The sequence below is a fragment of the Elgaria multicarinata genome, chromosome 3, assembly GCF_023053635.1.
Source record: "Elgaria multicarinata webbii isolate HBS135686 ecotype San Diego chromosome 3, rElgMul1.1.pri, whole genome shotgun sequence".
Lineage (NCBI taxonomy): Eukaryota > Metazoa > Chordata > Lepidosauria > Squamata > Anguidae > Elgaria > Elgaria multicarinata.
Window position 1 is genome coordinate 158,393,333 of NC_086173.1, and position 5,764 is coordinate 158,399,096.

Below are 5,764 nucleotides of genomic sequence, written 5' to 3' on the forward strand. Positions count from 1 at the left end.
AATCTTGCTTAGGAGCTGGTCCTCCTTTTTAAACTGATCAGTCCAAGCTTCGCACGAAGACCAATGTCACATCACCGTTTTGCTCGGGTTCTTTGCAGATCTGTCCCTTCACAGGATCTGACGGTCCTTCAAACTCCTCCTCCAGCGGCCCCTGAAACAGGCAGGATGATTCTACTCAGAACAGAGGGCAAGAAACACTTTCTGCTCATTTATTTATTTTATTTATTTATTACATTTATATACCGCCCCATAGCCGAAGCTCTCTGGGCGGTTTACAACAGTTAAAAATGGTAAACATTAAAAAGTATAAAAATTTAAAAATCCATCAGAAACATAAAAACAACAGTATAAAAACAACAGTATCCATTTAAAAACAACAATTCTGGGGTCCATTATAAAACAAACTTAATGTTGTTAAATGCTGTTAAAATGCCTGGGAGAAAAGAAAAGTCTTGACCTGGCACCTGAAACATAACAATGTTGGCTCCAAGTGAACCTCATCGGGGGGGGGGGGGGGGGGAATCATTCCACAATGGAGGGGGGGCTACTCCCTTGTGGCCATCCTCTGAGATTCCCTCGGAGTAGGCACTCGGAGGAGGACCTTAGATGGTGAGCGCAGTGTACGGGTAGGTTCATGACGGGAGACACGTTCCATCAGGTATTGCAGTCCCAAGCCATGTAGGGCTTTATAGGTTAAAAACAGCACCTTGAATTGGGCTCGGAAATGTATCAGCAGCCAATGCAAGTGGGCCAGAATCAGTGTTATATGATCAAACCTTTGGGTTCCAGCTATCAATCTGGCTGCTACATTTTGCACAAGCTGCCGTTTCTGAACAGTCTTCAAAGGCTGCCCCATGTACAGGGCATTGCAGTAATCTAATTTGGAGGTTACCAGAGTATGGACAACTGAAGATAAGTTATGTCCAGATAGGGGCGTAGCTGGGCCACCAACCAGAGTTGGTAGAAAGCACTCTGTGCCACCTCTTATTATTATTATTATTATTATTATTATTATTATTATTTATTTATTTATATAGCACCATCGATGTACATGGTGCTGTACAGAGAAAACAGTAAATCGCAAGACCCTGCCGCATAGGCTTACAATCTAATGTACATGGTGCTGTACAGAGAAAACAGTAAATCGCAAGACCCTGCCGCATAGGCTTACAATCTAATAAAATCATAGTAAAGCAATAAGGAGGGGAAGAGAATGTAAACAGGCACTGGGTAGGGTAAACAGGCACAGGGTAGGGTAAAACTAACAGTGTAAAGTCCAAACAACATCAAGTTTTAAAAGCTTTAGGAAAAAGAAAAGTTTTTAGCTGAGCTTTAAAAGCTGCGATTGAACTTGTGGATCTCAGATGTTCTGGAAGAGCGTTCCAGGCGTAAGGGGCAGCAGAGGAAAATGGACGAAGCCGAGCAAGGGAAGTAGAGGCCCTTGGGCAGGCGAGAAACATGGCATCAGAGGAGCGAAGAGCACGAGCGGGGCAATAGTGTGACAGAGATAGTTCTAGGAGAACCCCCAAGCTATGAACCTGCTCCTTCAGGGGGAGTGCAACCCCATCCAGAACCAGTTGAACACCCCCCATCTGATCATCTGGATAAAAATGGTTTATCGGTGTTTTAATTCATTGAGTATAATATTTGCTGCTTCAAAACACCCTGCGCCAAGGCAAGCTATATCTATAGTTAATAAAATATTAGTAACAACAACAACAGGAATATTGTAAAGGTAGGTATTGTATGTGGCAATACACTATAAGGGGGGAAGTTTCTACAATTGTAGAACTTCTAAAAACTACGAAAAGGCTCTGATTTAAATTGGCATTCAGTGTCCAAAGTTAAGCTTGTCATTAGCTATTGTTTGATCACTTCTGCCCATATTTAACTGAATAACTGCAGATGCTTCCAGCTACCTTATGTACATCCTACGTCCTTTCTGAGATTCTAGGAATAAAATATTGAAACCTCACCTGCCAGGCCGCTGTCACAGCTATCTGCTGGCTCATGAGGAAGTCCTCGGCCAGGGACACGGCCTGGGAGCAGGTGTCCGGCCCTCCTGCCCGGATCCAGCCCTGGAGGTCCACTGGCAGGCTGGCCAGGAACTGCTCCAGGATCAGCAGCTCCAGGATCTGCTCCTTGCTGTGTCTCTCCGGCTTCAGCCACTGCCGGCAAAGCTCCTGGACTTGGCTGTGAATCCTTCGGGGGTCTCTGACCTCCTGGCAGCAGAATTGCCTGAAGTGCTGGCGCTGCGCCTCCATCCTCAGGGCTTCCCCTCGCAAGATGGCCGCCTTCACTTTCCCATAATCCTCCTGATCTCTGGCTTCCAGGCTCCGAAAGGCCTCTTCTGCTTCCCCACTCAGGGCTGGCAGGAGCCGGGCTGCCCACTCTCCCCTGGGCCACCGGAAGGCCTTGGCCACTTGCTCAAAGGAGGCCAGGAAGGCCTTGGTATCATCCCATGGCGCCATCTCTGACATCCCTTGGCTTCCCCTTCCTGTGTGAAGGGGCTGCAGTGTCCTCAGGAACTCCTGCCATTGGGCTTCCCAGCGCTCTTGCATCCCCCTGGATGGTTCCCTTTTGCCATCTTGCAATGCGTCCCATCCTGGTCGCTCAGTCGCGTATTCCTGCTGAAGTTCCCTGGAGGCTTTTCCGGCTCTGCCCGGTCCTTCTTCTAGTTCTGGGCCTGCAGGTTTTCTCCCCTTCATCGCTTTCTCTCCTAGCTCTGCCCTCTCAAATCTAGAGTTAGAGTATTTCCAAATTAGACATTTTTAGTGGAATATCTTAGACATAACCAATATTTAACAGTTTAAAAAACTAATTTTGAAATACAGAGGAAATTCCTATCCATTGTTAATAAAGTATTTTAAACTAAAATAAAGTATGACACCGAATCAGAACTAATGAAAGAGTTCATAATGAGGAGAATATTTTGAACTAGGAGGAGGGCTTTCTCCGCTGTGGCACCCCGGTTGTGGAATGAGCTCCCCAGAGAGGTCCGCCTGGCGCCTACACTGTACTCCTTTCGTCGCCAGCTGAAGACCTTTTTATTCACTCAGTATTTTAACACTTAATTTTAACTTAAATTTAAATTATACTGTTTTAACTCTGTATTTTAACCTTATATCAATTTTGCTGCGTGGTTTTATCCTGGTTGTGCTTTTTATATTGTATTTTGTATTTGTATTTTTAACTTGTTGGTTGTTTTATGATGATTTTAATTTTTGTGAACCGCCCAGAGAGCTTCGGCTATTGGGCGGTATAAAAATGTAATAAATAAATAAATAAATAAATAAATAAATATTTTGAACTAAAGTCACATTCAGTCCAAACAAGATGCTGCTTTAAGATCATAGCGTGATGGTAATTATTAAAACAATAACACACATGGTTTTTTTCAGAGTTTCTCATGTACGGGTCAAAGTGAGATAGACAGACAGACAAAATTACTATAAACTATGGTGGGAAATATTCTGTGGGTAGAAGGTTCTGGACAAAAATCAAATTTGTAATAGAAGACAGCTGGTGGGATATTAGATTCCGTTTGAACCAGTTCAGAGTGCTTCGAATATTTTATCAATATTCTTTCAAGAATTCTGCCAATTAGGATGGAATTTTGGACACCCATTTTGCAGATGAAGGACTGACGCTCAAAGGTTACTGAAGGGCATCTAATCTTCAGCTTGGTTTCTGCCAAATGTCTGTGCTGGTGGGGGTAATGGGAGTTGTAGTCCAACACAGTTTAAATAACTAATTAAAAATATAGTGAGAAAGGGTGAGGTAGATGGAGCAACGTTTGTAGTTGATTTCAGGTAGCTTCCTTCTTTGTGTGTCAACAGACCCCTCCTTCTCATTTTTATATTAAATGTGACAAGGCATTATGTCTTCACCTCCACCCTGCAAGGTAGGACAGGCTGCAAGACACATTTTGTCCAAAAGCAGTGCAACAACTACCCCGTCTTTTAAAAATCCCTTTCACGTGCCTTCAGGAGAAATCAGACTCATGGGTACTGTACAATATAGGGAGAAGGAATGGATCCCTTTCCAGAACTTTCTTTAAACTCTTTAACAACCTAGTCAGCAGGTTGGCCAAGCAGTCCAGCGCACAGGTAGGTCAGAGTCCAGGCTAGGCCAGAGAATCAAATCAACTCCAACACATTTATTAAATAAGGTGATCATATGAAAAGGCGGACAGGGCTCCTGTATCTTTAACAGTTGCATAGAAAAGGGAATTTCAGCAGGTGTCATTTGTATATATGGAGAACCTGGTGAAATTCCCTCTTCATTACACCAGTTAAAACTGCAGGTGCCCTGCCCTCTTTTAAATCTGCAGCTTTAACTATTGTAATGAAGAGGGAATTTCACTGGTTCTCCATATATATGCACCGGTTCTCTATGCAACTGTTAAAAATACAGGAGCCCTATCCTCCTTTTCAGAGGGTCACCCTATAGTAAAGTACCAAGCAGGGAGAAGCTGCTCAAAAAACGAACTAGCTCACCATAACTTCCTGCCTGGCATTTCTTCTCATTTATGTGTTAAATCTGACAAAACCTTAAATCTGTCTACACTTCCATCCTGCAAGGTAGGACAGGCTGCAAGACGCATTTTGCCTCTCCTCCCCAAAAGTAGTGCTTCAATCACCCCTGTGCCTTTCCAATATCCCTTCAGATGCCCACGGAAGGTCAGGCTGGGGGTTATTTCATAGAGGGAGAAGGATGGGCCCCATTTCAGAACTTTCTTTAACCTCTTTAACAGCAAAAGGAGCAGGTTTGCCAGGCAGCCCAGCGCACGGAGAGGCCGGAATCCAGGCGAAACTAGAGAGCCAAATCAACCCCAACGTAAAATGAAACATCAAACTAGCTGATGATAACTTGCTGACTAGAGCCTGAAGAGTTACTCACCTGTGCGTCTTACACCGGGGTGTCCCCTTGGGCCTCCAGAGCTTGGCAGATTTTGGGCCTCGACTCTTTGCCCAGCAGAAACACAAAAGTCCTTCTAGCAGCTCCCAGCAGCTCTTAGGGAGGGCAATTCAAACTGACCCTTGGGGGACGTGATCCTCCAGGTAAGCTCTACTTCACTTTTGTGTAAACTGGTTTATGGGGGAGGGAAAATGAAGCTGGACTCTGGAATGTCAGCCTGGAAGGCATAGAGATGTAAATTTGGGCACTTTGGCTGATCTTTTGTGCACTTCCTTGGAGTAAATTGCACTGAAAGTCTTTTTGGCTCAAGCTGCACAAAGCCAGGAAATGGGAAGCTAAGTTTTAACAGCCATCCCCCATGATCAGAAATCTTGTGCAAAATCACACATTTGCTTACAACTTACTCACACGTCTCCTTGGTCTTTCAGGCCTAAATATAGATGGGGAAGATGAAGTGTCTGGAACTAATAAATGAGATGCCTGCTGGATCAGACCTTCATCTAGCCCAGCACTCTGTTCACACAGTGGCCAAAGAACTGCCCATGGGAAACCCACAAGCAGGACATGACTGCAACAGAACCCTCCCACCCATGTTCCACAGCAACCGGTATAGATAGATGACACCCTAACCTGCAGAATTTCAGAAGGTGTCATTTGTATATATGGAGAACCTGGTGAAATTCCCTCTTCATCACAACGGGTAAAGCTGCAGGAGCCCTGCCCTCTTTTAAATCTGGGCACTCTAGTATAGCTCCTGCAGCTTTAACAGTTGCGATGAGGAGGAAATTTCATCAGGTTCTCCATATATACAAATGACAGCTGCTGAAATTCCCTTTTCATAGAA